Consider the following 24,913-nt stretch of genomic DNA (forward strand, 5'->3'; position numbering starts at 1 on the left):
CCTGTGCTATACAGTAGGTTCTTACTAATTACCTGTTTTATACATAGTGGTGTCTATGTGCCAATCCCAGTCTCCCAATGTATCCCACCCTCCTATCCCCCCTTGAATATATTTTTGATTGAACAGATAAAGAGTATTCAGAAGTCTTGCCCTGGCCAAGAAAGAGAAGGATTCACTGAAGTCCAAAAGTTAGTCTGAAGATTTATTTTCCTATATATTATTTTAAAATAGGTTTTCATTCCAGGTCTGCCATTAGTTAGCTTTAAAAGATCAGCCTCACTCTGCCTGTCTTCTCATCTATCACTTGGGTTTAATAATACCTTGTTTTCAGGGCGTTCAGGATGGGGGATACCTGTACACCCATGGCTGATTCATGTCAATGTATGGCAAAAACCACTACAATGTTGTAAAGTAATTAACCTCCAATTAAAATAAATAAATAAAAAATAATACCTGTTTGTGCCTTGTGCAGTGCTCAGTCACTAAGTTGTGTCTGACTCTTTGCAACCCCATGGACTGTAGCCCACCAGGATCCTCTGTCCGTGGGATTTTCTAGGCAAGAATATTGGAGTGGGTTGCCACTTCCTCCTCCAGGAAGTCTTCGTGACCCAGAGATCAAAGCCACGTTTCCTTCGTTGGCAGGTGGATCCTTTACCACTGAGCCAACTGTGAAGCCCCTCAGTACCTGTATAGAGTACAATAAAATAGTGACATGGACCCTGGGTTAGAAATCAGAAGACATTTTACAGCCCCAAGTCTGCCACTGGATAGCTCTGGCAAAAGGCTTATTTATTTATTTATTTTTAAAGGCTCCAAGTCTCTCTCTGCAGGATTATGTTGAGAATCTGATGAGCTGATGTTGGTGATAGGATTGCAGATACTGTAAAGCACTACATAAATGTTAGGAACTGTTGATGATGCCACCGAACAAAGGTGTTGCAAAGATGAGATGCTATGTGATTTGAAAAGGCTCTCAAAGAAGCAGCACATGCTGTGTGACTATTGAAGACATAGGGAAGACTTGGCTCTATGATCCCATTATGCTCTGGGTGAGAATCCCAACTCTGCCCAAGAGACAAAGGCCTAAGAGAGCCCCAGACTCCCTGGATCCTTGGTTCCAAGGAACGTTACTCCTTTATTCAGCTCTTGTGCTACCATTTGCCCGTATCCTCAGAGAAAAAATCAGTCTTGCCTTTGTAATTTCCTTATTGTTTGTTGGGTACAAGACTGTGTATTTTATTTGCAGCATTTAATGTAAGTCACATGTTCTGCCCTGGTACTGGCGACTCAGCATTTGCATTTTACACTTTACAATTTGGCAGTGATTCTTTGAAATAATTTACTTTTATCGCCTTGCTTCAGATTTTCAAGTAATAATCCATCTAGCACAGCAGTTTATCCGTTCTGTATATTCACTTCTGTTTTGAGGCTCTTGAGAACGAAATGATTTTTAATCAAATTTCTAGGCCACTCATCATAATTAGGTTTAGAGTTATGAATTGTGTACACCTCATCATTACATCATACCTCCCTGTGATAAGTAAGTGAATCAGAGATCATCACAGGATTTTCAGAGCCCTTCAGGATGGTTTATGGCTTTTAAAGAAAAACCTCCAAGTTTCTCCCAGTAGCTTAACGCATTCTAGGAAAAACCTGCAATATTTCCCTTCTTTTTGTCCTCTATCTGGCAAGGCTGTTGCTTGTTAACCCCCACCCCCCACCACCAAATCACTTGAACTCTGAAAATTTTCTGTAGCTATGGTTTTAAGAAAAAGTTAGTCAAAATTGAACCTCAAATATATTCTGAGTGAAATAATTCATGCACAAAAGAGTACTTACTCTATGTTTTCATTTTTATGTCATTCTAGAACTAGTCTGGAGTTTCTTCTGGGGGACAGAGATTAACTTGTGAAAGTTGCTCAGTCATGTCCAACTCTTTGTGACCCCCTAGACTCTACAGTTTGTGGAAGTCTCCAGGTCAGGATACTGGAGTGGGTAGCCTTTCCCTTCTCCAGGGGATCTTTCCAACCCAGGGGTTGAACCCAGATCTCCTGCATTGCAGGAGGATTCTTTACCTGCTGAGCCACAAGGGAAGCCCAAGAATACAGGAGTGGATAGCCCATCTCTTCTCCAGCGGATCTTCCTAACCCACGAATCCAACTGGGGTCTCCTGCATTGCAGGCATATTCTTTACCAACTGACTTATCAGGGAAGTCCAGCCTGGTGAGACGGTGTAAATTAGAAATGTTCTATATCTTGATAGAGGTAGTTATACACACACAAGTACCTGTATTTGTCAAAACTGATTAAATTGTACACTGAAGATCTCTGCATTTCACTCTATGCAAATACATCTCAGGGGTTTCCCTGGTGGCTCAGGGAAAGAATGGTAGAGAATTCTTTACCAGATTTCCCTGGTAAAGAATCTACCTGCTAATGCAGGAAATACAGGTTTGATCCCTGGATCAGGAAGATCCTCTGGAAAAGGAAATGGCAACCTACTCCAGTATTCTTGCCTGGGAACTCCCATGGACAGAGGAGCCTGGTGGGCTATAGTCCATGGGGTCATGAAAGAGCTAGACATGACTTAGCGACTAAGCAACAACTACATCTTATTTAAAAAATTAACTATGACCTGTTGTTTGCATATATCATTTTAGGTGCATTTTTACCAATGACCATAAGCTATGGAAGATTTGAGGCAATATAGTGCATTTTCCTTATACCTTCTAAGCCAGGGTTTGAAGGAAAAGATGTTATATCATAATACCAGTTCTTCTAAGTCATTGGAGTTTTGAAAAAAGTAATTTGCCGGCTCTGTTAGCCATGGATATTCAAGTGGGTATCTGCTGTCTGTTAACTTTTATAAGAAGCCGTTACTCATTCTAAAAACGTTCCCTTCTTCTGCCATTTGACTTATATGGAGGAATAATTTCTTGGCTAATTTTTTTGGGAGGGTACATGCTTCTGAAATACAAATCCACTTCTAATGAATCATTATCATGTACTACCATAAAGGTTATTCACTGAAAGCTTCAGAAAAAAAGCAATGAAAACTAATTTTGATTGTTAATGGAAATGTATTTTTAGTCTTAAAGAGCTTCCCTCGGCAATAATTATAGTTATGCCTCTTGGGTGTTTTGGGACTTTTAAATTTACATCGAGTAGCTCTTTTTCATTTAGCAGTTAATCTTTTAACAGAGCTCAGCAAATTTGTTCTTCAGTCTAGTGTTGGGGAAGGATTGACAGAGAGATTTTATTTCTTTTCTATTCAGTTTTCTTTCCCCCCTTCATAGTCCCTGCACGTGCCCAGGCCGCACCTGTTCTTGTGTTAGGCTGTTGGCCTGGGGTGACTGTGGTGACATGGGCAGCTGAGGCTGGCAGAAAGAGGCTTGAGATGCAGGCCTTGCTCTCCTGCTGTCAGCGGGCGTCGGGACACAAGGAGCTGCCTCTGTCTTATGCAGCCCAGAATTGCTTTTCAGCAAGTGAGCTCCTAGAAGGCTTTTGCTGCAAGTGGGCAAAGCTCAACACTGCAGCCTAAGGATCGGAATACACAGCCTGTACGGAGACTGGCTTGCAGCTGCCCTGCCTCTGGTTTCAGACTCCAAAGTATCTGTAGGAAGACTCAGAACAACAAGATGCAGAGCTCAATTTTAGCAGCTGAGACTGTTTGCTGGTTGTGCTGATTCTTGCGTGGCTTCAGAGAGAGGCAGGGACTGCTTAAGGAAGTGGGAAGGGGTTCTGGCAGGAAGTTTGCTGAGGTTCTGCCCTCTTGTTAAAGAACAGAATGGTGCCAATTAACCCAGTCACCTGATTAGAGAAAGCTCAAGCCACCACTGAGAATCCTTCTCCTGATGAAAAATGACCTCCCTACCCCCCCCCCCCCCCCCATGAAACTAGGGAGCAGTCAGACATTTGGGTATTTGCAAAGCAGCACTGAGCATTAGGGAACAGTTTAAATTAATCCTGTGTACTGCGGCTCCGAGAATGGAAGCCAGCCCCACATGTCAATAAATCTAGATCTGTTTGAAGCTCATGTCACTAAATCTTCGTCTTGACTGTTTGCTGGTGGTGTCAAGAGCTGCCCTGGAAGATGAATTTGAGGGGAGGATGAAAAAGGAACCATATTAAACTGCAGCTCTGATAAGTTTAGTTAAGAGGCAGGAGATGTGTCCTTGCCATGACATTCAGTGGCTGATATTTGTTTCCCTTTAAATAATATGCTGTACATCTGTGAGAATGATGGTTTAGGGCTGGTGACATTGCATTTCCACCAAGGTTACTGCCTTCTGGACAGGCAGGCTCTCCTTTCTTTCTCTATCCCACACCCTGTCGATAAATATCCTCTTGTTGGAGGAAGTGAGACACAGATTTTAGAGGTGACACCAGAGCGTCTTCATTTCTAGAAGCAATGAGGTTCAGCCCCTATGTAGGGAAAGGGTGAAGGGGTGGAGAGAAATTAAAGGGACTGTGAGAAGCAGTTTTCTTTATGAAACTGTCCCAGGGAGCCAATAGCACCCACTGGGGAGAGCTTTGAGAATATCAGAGTTTTGAGAATTTCTCCCTGAAAACCTTGTTTTCATAAACCAAGATATGGAAAATCTGGGTACTCAGGACTTTGTGTTCTGTTTTTTCCTGCAATTCCCCTATCTAGTTACCTTGTTTTTTCCTTACTGTAATTGCGGATCTATGACTTATGACAGCAGTCAGCAAACTTCTTGTGTAAAGGGCCAGATAGTAAATATTTTCAGCTTTGTAGGCCAATATGTAACTATTCCACTCTGTCCTTGCAGCCCAAAAACAACCCTAGCCTATCCATAAACGAGTGGATGTGTCTGTATTATGGCCACTGACACTTTTTTTCTATGACATTTTAAAAAATATGTTTTAATTGGAATGAAATTGCTTTACAATGCTGTGTAACTTTCTGCTTTACTATAACATGAATCAATTGTAAGTACACATATATCCCCTCTTTCTTGAGGCTCCTTCCTACCCACCCCCACCCTACCCCTCTAGCTGATCAGAATTCTAAAGCTGAGTTTCCTGGGACACTGATGTTTGAATTTGATATCATAACCCTTGTCATGAAAGATTATCCCTCTTTTGATTTTTTCAGCTTTTAAAAAATATAAAAATCAGTCTTAACTTGCAGGCTGTACAAAAACAGATAGTGGACTGGATTTGGACTATGAATGTAGTTTTCTGACCTCTGACCTTTGTTTTTTCTCTGTCTTGTTGCTTTCCTTTTATCAGTGTGAAAAGAAGATAGCTGTCTGTTTTGGGAGGACAATATTGCCAACCTAAAGATTAAGTCCATGGCTCTATTCAGCCAAGAGATGTAATGGATAAGGATGAAAACAAAGCTCGCTCTGAGGCAGACAACCCATGTTCCCACACCAACCCTTCCTTAATACTTAGTAGCTGTGTGACCTCAGGTTGCTCAGTTAATCTCTCTGAACCCCAGTTTCCTTTTTCTTTTTCTGTAATTGGGTAATTATACTTTCCTTGCCTATATTACATGATTTTTTTATAATAGGTCAAGTTAAGAGAAACGAGAGTTCTTAGTAAACAGTAAATCATTGTATGAATATAAAACCTTGGCATTGTTCTCAGTACTTTACCTATGTAGGTTCTTCTTGTAAACTAGTTTGTTGTTAATTAAAGGATTATACCATCTCTATTTTAGCTGTGGAAATAGAGCTAGAATTTGACTTGTAAAAGGAAGAAAACAAATATTCTTGTTTCCCCCCTTTTCTTAGACTCTCATGTTGGTGTGTTATATCTGAACCTCTCCAACTTTTTAAACTATTTCTCCCGGTGCATCAGATGCTCAGCCTACATGAAATGATGCAGTTTAAGCTGTCCCACTGCTCAGAAAGCTTTGCCTTCTCACAGTTTGGTCAATCTTAGTGAACCTTTAAAGCTCACCTGAAGTGCCACCTTATCCAGGAAATCCTCATGGGTGTCTTCAACCCATGCAATCCTTTCCTATGTAAATGACTTGACCCCACCAGGACCATACCTCTAGAAAAATATCCTTTTCCCCAAAAGTCATAGAGCTTTTAAGAAGAGTGTAGATGCAAGGAGACTGCAGGTCAACCAAGCAGAATGCTTTTTTGAGCAGGGTGTCCCTTTTTTGATTCACAGTCCCTCTGAAATAATTTACTCCAGCCTTGTGGGAAAGAGGTCCAGATATGAAATCAGGAAATTCTGGGGAAGTTACTCTGACAAGTGACATCACAGAACTGTTTTTTTCAGCTATAGTATTCCATCTCTGTAGCGTGTTACACTTTTCAAACATGTTAATGTCCACTAGCTCTTTTGAACCTTGTTACAAACCTTTGAAGCACAGGGAACAAATTTCTAATTCCCACGTGATGCTGATGAAGCTTCTGCCCAGAGAGGTTAATTTAACTATACTGGCACCATGCAGATGGTTAATGACAAAGTTGAGACTGGAACCTAATGCTAGTTACCATACTCCACTCCGTTCTCAACCCCAAGCTGCTGTAAGCCCTGATCATGGACTCTTGCTATATGTGATATTCAGATTCTTGAAGGTGAGAGCACATTTGTGTGACTGTATTGAACTAGCTACTTTTTTTCTTTTTTTAAAGAAATTATTTATTTTTTATTGAAGGATAATTGCTTTACAGAATTTTGTTGTTTTCTGTTAAACCTCAACATGAATCCTCCCTTTTGAACTGCCCTCCCCATCCCACCCCTCTAGGTTAATACAGAACCCCTGTTTGAGTTTCCTGAGCCATACAGCAAATTCCCGTTGGCTATCTATTTTACATACGGTAATGTAAGTTTCTATGTTACTCTTTCCATACATCTCACCCTCTCCTTCCCTCCCACCATGTCCATAAGTCTATTCTCTATGTCCGTTTTTCCATTGTTCCCCTGTAAATAAATTCTTCAGTATCATTTTTCTAGATTCTGTATATATGCATTAGAATGCAATGTTTGTCTTTCTCTTTCTGACTTACTTTCACTCTGTATAATAGGTTCTAGGTTCATCCACCTCATTAAAACTGACTCAAATGTGTTCCTTTTTATGGCTGAGTAATATTCCATTGTGTATATGTACCACACTTCTTTATCCATTCATCTGTCGATGGACATCTAGATTGCTTCCATATTCTAGCTAATGTAAGTAGTGCTGCAATGAACAATGGGATACATGTGTCTTTTTCAACTTTGGTTTCCTCAGGGTATATGCCTAGGAGTGGAATTGCTGGGTCATGTGGTGGTTTTATTCCTATTTTTTTTAAGGATTCTCCACACTGTGTTCCATAGTGGCTGTTATCAATTTACATTCCCACCAACAGTGCAAGAGTGTTCCTTTTCTCCACACCATCTCCAGCATTTATTGTTTGTAGACTTTTTTATGATGGCCATTCTGACCTGTGTGAAGTGATATCTCCTTGTAGTTTTGATTTGCATTTCTCTAATAATGAACGATGTTGAGCATCTTTTCATGTGTTTGTTAGCCATCTGTATGTCTTCTTTGGAGAAATGTCTGTTTAGGTCTTTCCCCCACTTTTTCATTGGATTGTTTGGTTTTCTGGTATTAAGTTGTATGAGCTGCTTGGATATTTTAGAAATTAATCCTTTGTCAGTTGTTTCATTTGCTATTATTTTCTCCCATTCTGAGGGTTGTTGTTTTACCTTGCTTATAGTTTCCTTTACTGTGCAAAAGCTTTTAAGTTTAATCAGGTCCTACTTGTTTACTTTTGTTTTTATTTCCATCCCTCTAGGAGATGGCTTATAGAGGATCTTGCTTTGATTTATGTCATTGAGTGTTCTGCCTATGTTTTCCTCTAAGAGTTTTATAGTTTCTGGTCTTACATTTAGGTCTTTAATCCATTTTGAGTTTTCCTTTGTGTATGGTGTTAGGAAGTGTTCTAATTTCATTCTTTTACATTCAGCTGTCTAGTTTTCCCAGCACCATTTATTGAATAGACTGTCTTTGCCCCATTGTATATTCTTGCCTCCTTTGTCAAAAATAAGGTACCCATAGATGCATGGATTTGTTTCTGGGCTTTCTATCTTGTTCCATTGGTCTATATTTCTGTTTTTGTGCCAGTACCATACTGTCTTGATGACTGTAGCTTTGTAGTATAATCTGAAGTCAGGAACGTTGATTCCTCTGGCCCCATTCTTCTTTCTTAAGACTGCTTTGGCCATTTGGGGTCCTTTGTGTTTCCATTTGAATTGTGAAATTTTTTGTTCTAATTCTATGAAAAATGCCATTGGTAATTTGATAGGGATGGCATTGACTCTGTAGATTGTATTTGGTAGTATAGTCATTTTCACAATATTGATTCTTTCTACTTAGGAACTTGGAATATCTCTCCATCTGTTTATGTAGTCTTTGATTTCTTTCATTTGTGTCTTATAACTTTCTGGGTACAATTCTTTTGTCTCCTTAGGTAAGTTTATTCCTAGATATTTAATTCTTTTTGTTGCAGTGGTGAATGGGATTGATTCCTTAAATTCTCTTTCTGATTTTTCATTGTTAGTGTATAGAAATGCAAGTGATTTCTATGTATTGATTTTGTATCCTGCAACTTGGCTAAATTCACTGATTAGCTCTAGTAATTTTCTGATACTATCTTTAGGGTTTTCTATGTACAGTATCATGTCATCTGCAAACAGTGACAGCTTTACTTATTTTCTGATCTGGATTCCTTTTATTTCTTTTTCTTCTCTGATTGCTGTAGCTAGGACTTCTAGAACTATGTTGAATAATAGTGGTGAAAGTGGACACCCTTGTCTTGTTTCTGATCTTAGGGGAGAATGTTTTCAGTTTTTCACCACTGAGAATAATGTTTGCTGTAGACTTCTCCTATATGGCCTTTACTATGTTGAGGTAGGTTCCTTCTATGCCCATTTCTTAAAGAGTTTTAATCATAAATGGGTACTGAATTTTTTCAAAGGCTTTTCCTGCATCTATTGAGATTATTATGTGGTTTTTATCTTTCAATTTATTAATATGGTCTATCACATTGATTGATTTGCATATATTGAAGAATCCTTGCATCTCTGGAATAAGCCCAACTTGATCATGGTATATGTGCTTTTTGATGTGTTGTTGAATTCTGTTTGCTAAAATTCTGTTGAGGATTTTTGCATCTGTGTTCATCAGTGATATTGGCCTGTAGTTTTCTTTTTTTGTGTTGTCTTTGGTTTTGGTATCAGGGTGATGGTGGCTTTGTAGAATGAGTTTGGAAGTGTTCCTTCCTTTGCAAGTTTTTGAAAGAGTTTTAGAAGGATAAGCATTAGTTTTTCTTTAAATGTTTGATAGAATTCTTCTGTGAAGCCATCTGGTCCTGGGCTTTTGTTTTTTGGAAGATTTTTGATCACAGCTTCAGTTTCACTGCTTGTAATTGGGTTGTTCAAAATTTCTATTTCTTCCTGGTTCAATCTTAGAAGATTGAACTTTTTTAAGAATCTGTCCATTTCTTCTAGGTTATCCATTCTATTGCCATATAGTTGTTCAAAATAGTCTCTTATAATCCTTTGTATTTCGGCATTGTCTATTGTAACCTTTTGTTTTTCATTTCTAATTTTGTTGATTTGATTTTTCTCTCCTTTTTTCTTGATGAGTCTGGCTAAAGGTTTGTCAATTTTGTTTTGTCTTCTCAAAGAACCAGCCTTAAGTTTTATTAATCTTTACTATTGTTTCTTTCATTTCTTTTTCATTTATTTCTGTTCAGATCTTTATGATTTCTTTCCTTCTACTAATTTTGGGATTTTTTTGTTCTTTTTTTTCCAGTTGTTTTAGATGTAAAGTTAGGTTGTCTATTAAAATGTTTTTCTTGTTTCTTGAGGTAGGATGTATTGCTATAAAATTCCCTTTTAGAACTGCTTTTGATGCATCTTATAGGTTTTGAGTTGTCGTGTTTTCATTGTCATTTGTTTCTAGAAATTTTTTAAATTTCCCTTTTGACTTCTTCAGTAACCTGTTGGTTATTTAGAAATGTGTTGTTTAATCTATGTGTTTGTGTTTCTTACAGTTTTTTTTTCTTGTCATTGATATCTAGTCTCATAGCATTTTGGTTGCAGAAGATACTTGATACAATTTCAATTTTCTTAAATTTACTGAGGTTTGATTTGTCACTCAAGATGTGGTCTGTCCTAGAGAATATTCCATGTGCAGTTGAGAAGAAGGTGTATTATTCTTTATTTGGATGGAATATCCTGAACATATCAATGAAATCCATCTCATCTAATGTATCATTTAAGCCTCATGTTTCCTTATTAATTTTCTGTTTTGATGATCTGTCCATTGGTGTGAATGTGGTGTTAAAGTCTCCTACTATTATTGCGTTATTGTCAGTTTCTCATTTTTGTCTGTTAGTGTTTGTCTTATGTATTGAGGCACTCCTATTTGGGTGCATAGATATTTACAATTTTTATGTCTTCCTCTTGGATTGATCCCTTGATCATTATGTAGTGTCCTTCCTTATCTCGTGAATATTTTTTATTTTAAGGTCTATTTTGTCTGATATGAGGATTGCTCTTCTAGCTTTCTTTTGTTTCCCATTTGCATGCAATAATATATCTTTCCATCCTCTGACTTTCAGTGTATATGTGTCTTTAGGCCTGAAGTGGGTTTCCTGTAGACAGCATATATATGGGTCTTGTTTTTATATCCATTCGGCCAGTCTATCTTTTGGTTGGAGCATTTAATCCATTTACATTTCAAGTAATTGTTAATATATATGTTCCTATTGCCATTTTCTTAATTGTTTGGGGTTGATTTTGTAGATCTTTTTTCTCCTCTTGTATTTCTTGACTATATAAGTCCCTTTAACATTTGTTGTAAAGCTGGTTTGGTGGTACTGAATTCTCTTAACTTTTGCTTGTCTGAAAATCTTTTTGTTTCTCCATCAATTTTGAATAGATCCTTGCCAGGTACAGTAATCTTGGTTGTAGATTTTTCCCTTTCAGTACTTTAAATATATCCCTTCTGGCCTGCAGAGTTTCTGCTGAAATATCAGCTGTTAAGCATATGGGTTTCCCTTGTATGTTACTTGTTGCTTCTCCCTTGCTGCTTTTAATATTCTTTCTTTGTGTTTAGTCTTTGTTAGTTTGATGAGTGGGTCTTGGCATGTTTCTCCTTGGGTTTATCCTGTATGGGACTCTTTGTGCCTCATGGACTTGATTGACCATTTCCTTTTTCATGCTTGGGAAATTTTCAACTATAATCTCTTCAAAAATTTTCTCATACCCTTTCTCTTTCTCTTCTTCTTCTGGGACCCCTATAATTAGAATGTTGGTGCATTTGATATTGTCTCAGAGATCTCTGAGACTATCCTCAGTTCTTTTCATTCTTTTTACTTTATTCTGCTCTTCAGAAGTTATTTCTACCATTTTATCTTCCAGCTCACTAATTCCTTCTTCTGCTTCAGCTATTCTGCTATTGTTTCCTTCTAGAGTATTTTTAATTTCCGTAATTGTGTTGTTTGTCTCTGTATGTTTGTTCTTTAATTCTTCTAGGTCTTTGTTAATTGATTGTTACATTTTCTCCATTTTGTTTTCAAGATTTTTGATCATCTTTACTATCATCGTTCTGAATTCCTTTTCAGGAAGTTTGCTTATTTCCTTTTCATTTCTTTGGACTTCTCTGTTTCTAGTTTGTACCTTTATTTATGTAGTATTTATCTGCCTTTTCATTATTTTTTTTTTTAACTTATTGTGTTTGAGGTCTCCTTTTCCCAGTCTTCAAGGAAAGTTGAATTCTTTCCTTGAAGAAGGTTGAATTCTTTCTTCCTTTTGGTCTCTGCCCTCCTAAGTTTGGTCAAGTGGTTTGTGTTAGCTTCATAAAGGGTGTGATTTGTGCTGACTTTTTGTTTGTTTTTCCTCTAATGGGCAAGGCTGAATGAGGTGGTAATCCTGTCTGCTGATGATTGGGACTGTATTTTTGTTTTATTTATTGTTTAGATGAAGTGTCCTGCACAGGGTGCTACTGGTGTTTGGGTGATGCTGGGTCTTGTGTTCAAGTGGTTTCGTTTGTGTGAGTTCTCACTATTGATACTCCCTAGGGTTAGTTCTCTGGTATTCTAGGGTCTTGGAGTCAGTGCTCCCACTCCTAAGGCTCAGGGCTTGATTTCTGGTCAGGAATGAAGATTCCATAAGTGGTTTGTTATGGCATTAAGTGAGATTAAAACAAATATCCAAAAACGGGAAAACAAAGGTGAACCCAGACATATGGCAGTTACAAAATCAAGCAAATAATAATTAAAATAATGGAATATACACATATACATATACACCCATGAACAAAGTCAAAACTGCCCAACAAAAATAAAGTACAGTAGATTGACCCAGTGAACAAAGGAAATACAAAATTATATTTACCAGTTAAGAACGAAACTAACTAAAGCACAAACTGGAAAACAAAACTAAAGCAAGGTGCCAAATGGGGAATAAAGCAATGAAAACAAAACTAACAAATATGTTGAGAGGGAAGGAAAGAAAGGAAGAATAGATATGCAAAGTTAAATAGATGTAGATGAAGATTTGTATATATTAAAGATTAACTGCAAGGGGGAAAGAACAGTAGGAAAGGCAAACAAAGGAATAAATGTAGAAAAAACATAATAGGTTTAAAAAATTAGATATTAAAATATAAAAAAAAACAGAGGAAGAAAGAAAAAAGGACAGAAAAAGGGAAACTCCTCAGAAACCGCAAAAGCCCAGTGTAGAGGCAGAAGTTTATAAGGACAATAAAAAATGTGACTGAGAAAAAAAAAAAAAGCTCAAAAGCTTAATTGGATTTCATAGGGCCAATAAAATCGACAATTACAACAGAGGGGGGACAAAAAGGAAAAAAAGAAAAAAATCCAAGTGATTCTACAGAACAAGTCAAAAAATAAGAATAATGAATGTTTCTCTTGAGCCACTACTGTCAGAGTCCTTCCCCCCGCTGGGAGTCACAGTCCATCTTAGCCTCCCTAGGATGCCCTCCAACACCGTGCTCATCTCTGGGCCTACCATGGGGGCAGTACGTATTCTAATCTGGTTCTGTTCCTGTGTGTTCTTGCCTCCAGTGTCCGCAGCTATCAGCACTAGTGTGTTTTCTTTTGTGGAAGCTCTCAGTGACATTTTACATATTCCACTGACACAGAGTCTGCCTAGTTGATTGTGTGGATTTAATCTGCAGCTTGTACAGCTGATGGGAAGGTTTTGGGTCTTCTTCCTTAGCCACACTGCCCCTGGGTTTCAATGGTGGTTTTATTTCCACCTCTGCATGTGGGTCATCCACTGGGGTTTGCTCCTGAGGCTGCCCTGGAGGACTTGGGTCTGCCCCTGCGAGGGCCAGATGTGGAGGTGGTGCAGCTACTTGGGTCGCAGGGGTTCTGGCCGCTCCAGGTACTCAGGGGAGTTGGCAGCTAGGGCAGCAGGAAATATAGTGCTCTAGAAGGGTATGGCAACCAGTATTCTTGCCTGGAGACCCCTCCCCTCGTCCTGACAGAGAGGCCTGGCAGGCCACAGTCTACAGGGTTGCAAAGAGTCAGACACAGCCAAAGCAACCCTGTGTGCATAGATGCAAGACTTTTTTTGCCTGTGGCAGCCCTGCCCCAGTGAGAGTTGAGTGTGAAGGTGGCGCAGCTGCTTGGCTTGTGGGGACCCTGGCGGCGCCAAGTGTGCAGGGACACGGACTGCCTCTGCGGCAGGAGTTACGGCCCTATCAGAGTCTTGTTTTGAGCCTCTTGTAGCTGGCATCAGAAGGCCTCTTTGGCCAGTCTTTCTCCATAGCTCCACCCATTAAGGCAGTTAGAGGATTCCCTTGCCTGGGGTCCTTCTCTGTTGTTTGGTGCATCAGGCACATAGACAGGCTCCCCTGGCTGGGGTCCTACTCTGTAGCTCCGCACATCGTTCACTTAAAGGAGCACCCTGGGTGGGTCCTACTCTGTACTTCGGCACATCAGTCACATAAAGGGGCACCCTGGGCGGGTCCTAGTCTGTAGTCCAGTGTGTCAGGCATTTGATGGACCAGCCTCTATGGTTCAGCAGCAGATGCTGGCGTGTTGGGAGAGAGGCTATGGTGATGGCTCCACCCCCTCTGCATGACTCAGCAGTATCGCCTTGCTTCCATGGCTGCCCAGCTCTCCTCCACAGGCATTTCCCCACACACTCTCCTCCATCCATCTCTCTGCAGTCAACAGCAGCCCTCACCTTGGGATTGCTCCACAATCCCTAAACTCCAGCTCCCAGCCAATGCGCCTTCCAGGGGACCAGCATTCCTGTCCGGGGTATGTATGGCTGCAGCAAGGACTGTCTGATTCTCATTCCATTTAGGCTGCCACAGATCAGCTGTTTCACTCTCAGCCTTAAGTGTTTCTCCTCTGACTCAGACAGTTGCCCGGATGTGGGAATTGGACATCTGCTTCCATTCCCCCATCCACCGAGGGCAGGTGCAGTCCTACTCACACTCCTGTTTTCCCCCCTAGTTCCTTCATTGTACTGAGTTTTGCGTGGTTCTATATATACTTTTCCACTGGTCAGGTACTCATGTCCGCTCTCAGCTGGTGTTCTGCATGTACTTCTGTGTCTGAAGGTGTATTCCTGATGTATCTGTGGAGAGAGATGTACTCCACATCCACCTACTCCTCCACCATCTTGTTCTTTCCGAACTAGCTGTTTTTGAATGTGTCTGCTTCTCTTATCTTTCCTTTCCAGAATGCATCGGTGAGGAGGGGGTGATAGGTTTTTGAAAATGAGGGTCCATTATTACATGTTTTCACTTCTCTTCTGGTCAGACCTGCGTGTTATAAATATGCATACTCAGAGTATCTGCGTTTTTATTGAGTCTGGTGGAGAGACCCAGTGCATTACCAATCACCTAAACACCTTTGGTAGCTGCTCACTACTCACCTGATGGAGTGTGACCACTTTAGGTTGGCATTCCTGATCCTCCACTGTCTGGTTCCAGGTGCTCTTCCCTCATCACCTTGCATCTCAGAAGAACCCATCAGTCTTTCCCTTGCCAGGCTCTTCCTGCATCCTGTCTCCTTCCTCATCTAGGACTTTGATCCACCAGTTTCTTCCACTTTTTCGAGTGTCTTCAATTTTCCCTCTCCAAGGAGAATTTCCCCCTGACCTCTGTCACTATGTGTATATTTTATCTACTCTTTGATAAATTATTGATCCTAATTCTCCCTGATGCTGTCATCTCTTCCTCTCTTATTACCTCTTCATTATTTGAGGTATCTACCAGCATTTCTTACCTGGGGCTCAGGTGGTAACTACATTCTGATGTCCTAAATTGGGGACACACTATCACCTGAAAACCAAATCTTGTCCATCATCTGTTTTTCTTGGGCTCATGAACTAAAAGTATAGTTCTTACATGTTTTTAAAGCTAGAAATAATTTTAAAAAGAACAATTATTGACACATGCAAATATATGAAATCCAAATTTCAGTGTCTGTAAATAAAGTTTTATGGTTGCATAGCCACACCCAATCTTCTTGGTTATTGCTGTTTTGGTGCTACAAAGGCAGAGTCGAGTAGTTTCAAGAGGCCATATGCCTTTTAGTAGAGTAAGTTTGCTGACCCGTGTCCTAACGCTTTGATAGTAAGTTCTATGTATTTAAGAATTTCTTAGATGGGTACCACCCATGAAAGAATTGAGAAAGTTGTCACAGGAAGCACATTCTGTGATTGATATGAGGGACCCTTGTGCTAAAAGACTGACTTTCTCTCCCTTATTCTTAGACCTTGGTCATCAGGTAGCCTGGTGGAGGTCTGGGACACGTCCTTGAAGCTCTTCTCTGATTCTCAGTCACCTCAGTCAGGGGGTGCTTCTTGGTCTTTATTATCCATCCTTTCTCTCCTATTCCACCTTGTTGTCCAGACTCTCATTTCTGAAATTCTGTGTTCTCTATTTACTTTGACACTGTGATTTCTCCTGTTTTATCATCTGCCTTCCTTTTCCATTCATTTCTTTAGTTTCTTTAGTTAATTAATTTCTTTAGTTAATTTCTTTAGTAAACATTTCTTTAGTTTCTAACCATTACTTTTTTTCTTTCTTATATAAGTTTCTTAGCAAAACTGTGAATTCAGCTACTGCCTCTATGCTGATAATTTCCGGTTCACTGTCTCCCAAACTGTAGGCTTGTATTTCCATCTTTCTCCTGGGCGTCATCTTCTCTTAGCTGCTGTTTTCATGTTCACTTAGCCTTCTGTTCATGACATCGTTTTTTCTCAGTCATGGAGGTTTAGAATCTCAGTTATCTATGATATACCTCCTTAGCTCCACACAGTTCATTAGTTGCTTAATCCTTGGTGATGATTTCAACATCCATCTTCTTTTCTCCAGTCCCACCATCTTGTTCAGTTTCCCATTATCTTTCTCTTTGCCAGGCTAGACAGTGATTGTTTTTCTTGAGTCTTTTTCTTCCACCTTGCACTGCATGCAGGATTCTGCCTGATTCCAGCAGACATTTTTGAGGCCCCTGTCACATCCCCTAAGTTCACCTCTGGTTTCAGTAACAGCTGCATTTCACAGTTCCATGAAGCTGGATGGAGCACAAACTGGAATCAAACTTGCCAGAAGAAATATCAATAACCTCAGATATGTAGATGGCACCACCCTTACGACAGAAAGCAAAGAAGAACTAAAGAGCTTCTTTATGAAAGTGAAAAAGGAGAGTGAAGAAGCTGGCTTGAAACTCAACACACACAAAAATAAGATCATGGCATCCAGTTCCATCACTTCATGACAAATAGATGGGGAAACAATGGAAACAGTGACAGACTTTATTTTCTTGGGCTCTAAAATCACTGCAGGTGGTGACTGCAGCCATGAAATTAAAAGACACTTGCTCCTTGGAAGAGAAGCTATGACAAACCTAGACAGCATATTTAAAAAGCAGAGATATTACTTTGCTGACACAGGTCTGTCTAGTCAAAATTATGGTTTTTCCAGTAGTCACATATGGATGTGAGATTTGGATCATAAAGAAGGCTGAGTGCCGAAGAATTGATGCTTTTGAACTGTGGTGTTGGAGAAAACTCTTGAGAGTCCCTTGGACTGCAAGATCAAACTAGTCAATCCTAAAGGAAATCAGCCCTGAATACTCACTGGAAGGACTGATGTTGAAGCTGAAGCTTCAATACTTTGGCCACCTGAAGTAAAGAACTGACTCGTTGGAAAAGACCCAGATGTTGGGAAAGATTGAAGACGGGAGGAGAAGGGGCCAATAGAGGATGAGATTCAAAATGGTTGGATGGCTTGACCGACTTGATGAACATGAGTTTGAGCAAGCTCTGGGATTTGGTGATGGACAGGGAAGCCTGGTATGCTGCAGTGCATGGGGTCACAAAGAGTCAGACATGACTGAGTGACTGAACTGAACTGATGTGCATTCAGACTCTTGCTGGCAGTGTCTCACCTCAAGTTACTCCATCAGTCTTTCTACTTTCCTACCCTAGGGTCTTATCCGGAACCATGTGACTTTGTGTATAAGTTAAGCTCAGCCTGAAAGTACAAGGAAGCCAGAGCCCACATCCTGGACAGCCATCAACCAATGGGGAACTGACACTGATGGCTAACTGCCCAGCCTCCTGTCCATCATACAGGCAGTTCTGGGAGGGTTCTCTGTGGTCCTTAGGTGTCCTGGAAATGGGATCTTGCTTGACTGCTGGGAACAGTGACCTTGACAATGCACCCTGATAGTGGATTTTTCCTTTTCCATGCTCTTTCTCCTGCTTTCTGGGATCACCTTCCAAATAAGCTCCCTGTACCCATGTGCTCATTACAGACTCTGCTTTCAGAGGGATTTGAGCTGAGACACAGAATAGTCTTCTAGAAGCTGTTGCACAGACATCCTCAGTGGCTTCAGAGGCCTCCTCATGTTAGAAAATTTGTTTTCTGAAATGCTAGGCTGGCAGGTTGGCTACAAGCCTGTCTTCCCAGTGCTTTCTTTCTTTTTTTACCTTCACCCTTTGTTCCAGTCAAGCTGAGTCCCTTAAGACAAGGGACTCTGTGTTGTTCATCTTTGCTTGCATTATTTTGCTCAGTATCTAATATATGAGGAAATTACTTGTCAATCTGTATTTTTAGTGAATGAAGGGATGTCTTCATCCTCACATATCCATCCTTCATGACTCTTCTCCTTGTTGCTTGGTAGTGACCTTTACTGCACTAAGTTTACAAAACCCTGTGTCTATACCCCTGTGTAGTGCTTTTTGCTTTCTATTTTGTTTTGTAATTTATTTACAGGTTTTCACTGCTAAAATGCAAATTCCTCAAGGAAAGTGACTTTGCTTTATTTTTCTTTACATTTCCCAATAGATCTTATGGGTAGATGGATAATCAATACAAGGTGGTTGAATGAGAAAATATCTCCCAACTTTTCCAGGCATGCTGGCTCCTTTTGGTTGGTTCTATTCTCAGTTTTGTAAATATGTCCCATGATTTCCCATGCCCATGAAATGAGGCTATTTATTCCTTTCTTGCTCCTTAAACATGCTTCCTGCAGTGTTTACCTATGGACATTTTATCCATCCTTCAAAACTCATCTTAAATGTCCTCTTTTTTATAAATTCTTCCCCAACCTGCCTCCTTCACCCACCTCTCACTTCCTGTATGTTACACATTTGGATGATGCTATTTAAAATAACACAATTTTATTTGGCTAGATGCTTCTCTGGTGTCTCAGATGGTAAAGGATCAGCCTGCAATGTGGGAGACTGGGTTTCAATCCCTGGGTCAGGAAAATCCCCTGGAGAAGAGAATGGAACCCACTCTAGTATTCTTGCCTGGAGAATCCCATGAACAGAGGAGCCTGGTGGGCTACAGTCCATGGGGTTGCAAAGATTCAGACACAACTGAGCAACTAACACACTCACTTTTCACTTTCCGTTCTTTCTAGGAGATGGTAAGCACCTTCAGGGCATGGCCAGTTCCTTATTGTGTCCAGTAACTTGCTCAATGCCCTGCAATAGATATATATCTGTTGTAATGAGTTAATTTGAATAGGTTGAATCATACCATCATGGCTTTTCATTCCCATCATATTAACCTGTACCCCTCGACCTGTCTTTGTAAGAATTTCTGGTAATGGAAGAAATTTAAAGCATTGGGAAAGATATATATCCAGAGCCAGTCAGCGTGATCTACTATGTTTGAACATGAATATTGGGACATAACTTACAAGAATGCCATTTCAATTATTTGTAAAATATTTAAATAGTATAATCCAATTTACATTCTATCATTTCCAACAGCTGTAAAATTTACTTTCCACCAAAGTTAGCTCAATCACTTTAATTCAGTCTGGAAAAACAGTACAAATGAAAGCTTAATTTGTATTTAATCTCCCCTTTTGTTTCTACATTATTGCCTTCGAATCATTCCTTTTAGTGATTGAGATTTAACCCAGAGAGTAGAGAAAAGGCTTGATGAAATATTTGAGAAGAATATAACATATAATGAAAATTTTGCAGTAAATGTTTAAAAAATTCAACTGGCTTTGTTCTTTGGGGTTTCAATTCACAGCAGTTTCTTTGTTATAAACCCAAGGTATGAGCTATGTGGGTTACTTTGTCAGAGTCACAGGACGATGACTCTCAGGCATTTAAAACCAGGTGATTCATTTGGAGCAGGTCACATTTATACGCTGTGTATGAAGATTGGCAGGGAATACAAATGTGAGTAATTATTATTTAGTGTGTTGATCATGCTCATATATTTCTAAGTGGCTTTATGATCATTTTGGTGAGTTTTCTGTCTGATCTCTGGCAGTCTTCCAGCTCATGTCATCAGCAGGGAGTAACAGCAAGGAGAAGTGGCAGAATCCTAACCATGATTTTTCTGTCTTCATGTAGTATCATATCTGACGTTGGGAGCACAAGAGAGGCAAGTCCCAGGAAGGGGTTGAAAGACCAAGTGGTATGTTCATGGTCAGAACAAAACACCACTTTCTTGTCTCTTTGTCAGTTGGTGAAATTTATAGAGGTGTTATAGAGACCTATTTGCATCTTTTCCTGAGAACTCTCCTGCATCCCCACACACAACATCTCCCTCTGACCCCCAATAAGCCTCTAGAGATGATGAGGTGCTTCAGAGAAGGGAATGTGTGAATGAATTAATCTGATTAATAAGAAAGAATCAGTGAAGTAAAGGAGGAAAGAAGGGGTTCAAGCTCAAGTATAGCCAAAAGGCATTAGAGGAGACAATCACATGTTCACTAGAAACATCTCAGAAGGATTGGTGTGATCTCATGAGCCTGGGTTCTGAAAGGTGAAAAAGCTGAAAGGGAATGCTGCAGCTCCATCTGTTAATTACTTTGCCAACAAGATCTGTCTAGTCAGAGCTATGGTTTTTCCAGTAGTCATGTATGGATGTGAGAGTTGGACTACAAAGAAAGCTGAGAGCTGAAGAATTAATGCTTTTGAAATGTGGTATTGGAGAAGATTCTTGAGAGTCCCTTGGATTGCAAGGAGATCCAACCAGTCCATCCTAAAGGAAATCAGTCCTGAATATTCATTGGAAGGATTGAGGCTGAAGCTGAAACTCCAATACTTTGGCCACCTGATGTAAAGAACTGACTCACTGGAAAAGATCCTGGCGCTGGGAAGGATGGAAGGTGGGAGAAGAAGAGGACAGCAGAGAATGAGATGGTTGGATGGCATCACCAACTCAATGGACATGAATTTGAGTAAACTCTGGGAGTTGGTGATGGACAGGGAGGCCTGGCATGCTGCAGTCCATGGGGCTGCAAAGAGTCGGACACGACTGAGCGACTAAAGTGAACTGAACAATTCCATTCTCAGAAATTCTCAGAAAGAAAGAAAAAGGACAAGTTATCAAGACACCTGAAAATTACATGGGATCGGGTTTTAAAATGAGGCAGAAGGTCATTGAGAGGATGAGTTATATTCACAAAACCCATTCTTCTCTATTATTCAGATGACCTCATAACAGCACTGATTTTGGTCTAACATGAAGTAGTAGTGACCCTACCTTACAGATGAGGAAACTGAGGCCAAAGAGTTTTAGGGACTTGTGTAAGGTCACACTGCTAATAAGAAATATAGTTAAACTTCAAAGAAACCCAGGTGCTTTTGTCTCCATAATGTAATGCTCCTTCTGTCATACTACACTGTAAAATATTGGCAGAACTTTCTAATGGTACTGTCAGATGACCAAAACCACCCAGCAAGTTGAGAGTTGTAAAATATATAGCAATATGTAACAGTGACAAAGGATAAATGATGGAAGATAAGTTCTCCCACTTCACTCACCAGGATGAATGGAAAAAAGCAAAGCTGCTCAACTCACATTTTGACTTTCATCTTTTCTGTTAATTCAACTAGGGAGCTGAAGGACACAAGGCTATCCGTGTGCCATATTTGTGAGTGCACATACAGGTGGATGCGGCTATAACCTCGAGTATTTATTCAGTATCAGGTCTCCATCTACCTAAAGCTCTTGTAAACTGTTATCAGTTACTTGACCATCCACCAGCCCCAGTCTCATTAGACAATTCAATGTGTGTTGTAGCTGCCAGGATTCACTTTACAGATCATGTGTTTCTGGGGTGAAAGAGTGGTGGTTATCTGGAGGGTCAGATTCTTGACCAAAATCTCAACCTTCCATTATGCAGGGCTAGGACTGGTGGAACTCTTTACCTGCTGGGTTCAGCATCCCCCTTCCTCCCTGAGGGAAATTGCTTTTCTTGTTAACAGCTTTCCTGCATCTCTTGAATGCATCTCCTACATTTCCTGAAACATGGAGTCTTACATAGGGGGTTGGCATCATGCCTGAGCAGAAGAGGCATCTGCTTTCTTGCTGTGATTTCAGATCCTCCAAAGCATCCCCCCGAATGAAAATGCTTCCCCCACCAGGGACGATATAACCCCTCAAATTCCTGTCAATGGAATTATCCTCTTAAGGTAAAGTTCTATCTCTAGGCTGTTTCCTGGTTAGTGTGGACATTCCTGGGGAGTGTGGACTGTTTGCTATTTGTACTCAAATGTCCTACATTTAATGCAGTGCTGGTCTCATGCTAAATGACCACTAAATTAAGTAGATAAACGAGTCCATTAAATATATTACTTAGAGAGCATATACAATTACGCCTATTACCTGGGTTTGGATTAATCCAACAGGCAAAGTAGTTTAGAGGATAATATGATAGATAAGTTTTGAATACTCAGAGATAGTATAAGGAAATGCTTCCTTACGCAGTAAAAAGCAAAACTTAGAACCTTCTGCTGTTAATGGGATCCTCTTGAAGGGGAGGGGCTGATGATTCTCTGGCCCCAGTTTTCCTGTGTTTGATGCATCCACATTGGTCCCCAACATAAGTTTTCTTCTCACTCTGTCTTAACACAAATGAAACAGACTGGGCCAGGTTTCAGGGATAACAGAGGGGTATCAAGAAGGTACCAGGAGTTGAGCTGGTCTGGCTTAAAGAGCCCAGGGTTCTGATTCTGACCTGGTCAGCTGCCTCCCAGGGCTCTGGGCATGGTCAGGTTCATTTCAGTTCATCAGGGTCCCCCTCTTGGATTTTGTTCCCATGAGGTGGGTGCTTTCTTTAGTTCATAGCAGGAGGAGAATGCTTGTAAACACTGGGACTTCCAGACCCAGGCCAAGGGCAGTGATATTTCTCTCCTACCCACCTAAGTCAGTCCTCTTAGCTATTGCTTCTCATTTGGAGATAACCTGTTCTTCAGGTGAGTACTAACAGGAATAGCCTCACTGTGCAAGTGAACCCTGTTTCCCTTGCCCTCGGGGGTGTAACCTGATCACCAATCCCTCACAGTATCCTAATGCAGTGGCAGCAGCTGTCTCATGACGTGGGTCATGGGGTGGCAGATGGTCTGAGGAGGGGATTGGCATTTCCTCATGGAATCAGAGAGTTCAGAGCATAGGGACCACAGGGCTGAGGCGCCAGGAAGGGGACCCCCACTTTGCTTCTACTAGCCCCACTTGCAGTTTCCTTTACCCTTGGAAATTCCCTCTTCCTGCCATTGGGTTCCTGCCATACAATGAGAGTAGCCACACTTTAATTATCAGCTCCCTCAGGCTCTGGGACTTATATCAGCAGTCTGGCATTCATGGTGGTCATTACTACCTCAGATTCTAAATAACACAGTTGTGCTGATGGAAAATGCTGCTGGGGTCCCTATGGATGTCACTGCTTTTTGCTACACTGATGTATACAAGCTTGTTTGCAACTGGACATGAAGTCTGGGGGAGGAGATTTGGGGGAGGAGATTTGGGGGAGGCACAGGAAATTTGGAGCCTCCTGCCCCTGTGTTGGTCATTTTCGCATCAGGACATGATGTTTGGGTGCCTTGAGGTTGTTATGAGAAACCACTGTGGTTGGGAATTTTGTGGGGGAAGGCTTTTATTTATCTTTTCCCTGTTTGGTGATCCTAGACTCTGAATATACCTTTCTGTATCCACATGCCTTGATGATTTACTTTTTCCATTTCTTGGAATGATGCAACATGTCTGGGTTACCGAGAATATGGGATTGTATTTTCTGTATTTCCTCCATTGGGTATCAGAAAGTTACTTGAACAAACAACTTATTTGCCATTTCTCCTTATAGTTTCCTATTTTAATTAGCTTTTTTTTTTTTTACACATGTGATTCTTAAGAGAAATATAAGAATTCCGTGAAGCTAGATTTGAGCAGTAGATATACTTAAATCAGTTACAGTTTTTTTTTTAAATCATTGCTGTTTGGCAGTCTGATTCTTTTGTTTGCTTGTCATTGGTGTCCAATGAATAGTATGCATTTCTTCCAGTCATTGTTAAAGCTCAATGTATGGAAACAGTGTTTACACCAGCAGCTGTTACAAATCTGGGGCTATGGATTAATGTCAGCTTCTGAATGTAGAGTGCTTTAGTTAATTCCACCCAAGGACAGATGATATCATCTAGGAAGAAAGAATATATTAGGAACTGTCAGCCAGAAGGTAGTAAAAGGAGGTGATATGTTATAAGGAGTACTAAAAGGTCATTCAAAGAAGAGATATTGCTAATAACTCAATTAAAATTTTCACGCTGACATTTTACAAATTTCTGTGTAAGCCCTAAAACATTTTCGAAGCTAGCTAAATTCATATCTTAGATTGGAAAAACAGGGGTCAAATAGGATTCACACAATTCCTTTGTGAGGTGAACAAACTGGGATAAACTCCTTTTCCAGGAAGTTCTGGTCATTGCTTCAGTGAAACTCCTTTGATATGTAGGTGAGAGAGAGGAGCCTTGGAAGTATTTCCTTTCATTGGGAATTTTACCTTTTCTTTGGATAGGTTTTGGTGCAGAACAACCAACTCACTCTGGTCATCAACTTCCAGTAAACCAGTATTTGCCAGGTTGGTGCTTCCTTGTAGTTTATTTCTGTGTTTCTTTCTGCTACCTGGAAAACAAAAAGAATTCATGTTCCTTTTGGGAGCCAAGAGGCACAACAAAGAGTAGGTATGAAAGCTGTTGGTTGAACCTACACTTGAAGCAGCAATGCATACAGACAGGAAATGGGATGTGGCCACCATGGCAGAACAGGACAGAAAACACAAGAATGGCAGGGCTCATGAAAGGTCACCTGACACATCTAGGCATGGTCCTTTCTTAAAGATGTTTTTACCTGGTCAAGTACCTGGCTCCTCTTGGTAGCTTTTTTTCTAGGATTGCAGCACTGTTATGGTCATTCATTTCTTCTTCCTGTCCAATGAATGTGAGTTTAGTTCTTTTCTTGGTATTTTTTTTCCATAGTCATGGAGAACTGTTACATATGTATGTGTGTATGCATATATGCATTTATTCACTCATTGCTTTAGCTGCCTACTAGTGCTTGGTGCTAAGGGTTTGGTGGTCAGGAAAGGTAAACATGACTGCCTCTCTCATGGAGCTATTAGTCTTGTGGGGG

The 24,913-nt window shown here is 40.4% G+C and overlaps 1 protein-coding gene across 1 annotated transcript in view; it reads left to right on the top strand.

Annotated features, from left to right (window-relative positions):
* LRMDA (leucine rich melanocyte differentiation associated) overlaps window positions 1-24,913 on the top strand; it is a 1,142,706-nt gene that overhangs the window by 426,958 nt on the left and 690,835 nt on the right. The gene's annotated exons all lie outside the window — the stretch shown is intronic.

This window comes from Muntiacus reevesi, chromosome 2, assembly GCF_963930625.1.
Source record: "Muntiacus reevesi chromosome 2, mMunRee1.1, whole genome shotgun sequence".
Classification (NCBI taxonomy): Eukaryota; Metazoa; Chordata; class Mammalia; order Artiodactyla; family Cervidae; genus Muntiacus; species Muntiacus reevesi.